The sequence below is a fragment of the Eimeria mitis genome, genomic scaffold, assembly GCF_000499745.2.
Source record: "Eimeria mitis Houghton genomic scaffold, Emh_scaff3466, whole genome shotgun sequence".
In the NCBI taxonomy this organism is placed as follows: domain Eukaryota; phylum Apicomplexa; class Conoidasida; order Eucoccidiorida; family Eimeriidae; genus Eimeria; species Eimeria mitis.
The window spans coordinates 4,261-4,513 of NW_013571807.1; positions in this window are offsets into that span (position 1 = coordinate 4,261).

Sequence of the window (253 nt, forward strand, 5' to 3'; positions counted from 1 at the left end):
TGTATAAAAGAATTCCACCAAGTATGTTGTGTGTGTTGGCTATAAAAAATTTTTGATTTTCTTTGAATTTTTGGGAGAAAACGCAGCGAAGTTTCTTCGATAAAAAAAATTAAATTTTGAAATTCAGGTGTATGTACACCTGGTGTAAGGGGACAGTTGAGTGCATGCAGCAGCCGTAGTATACTTTGTGGGAGAGGGATAGGTTCTGCTGCTGCTGCTGCTGCTGTTGCTGCTGCTGCTGCAGCAGCAGCAG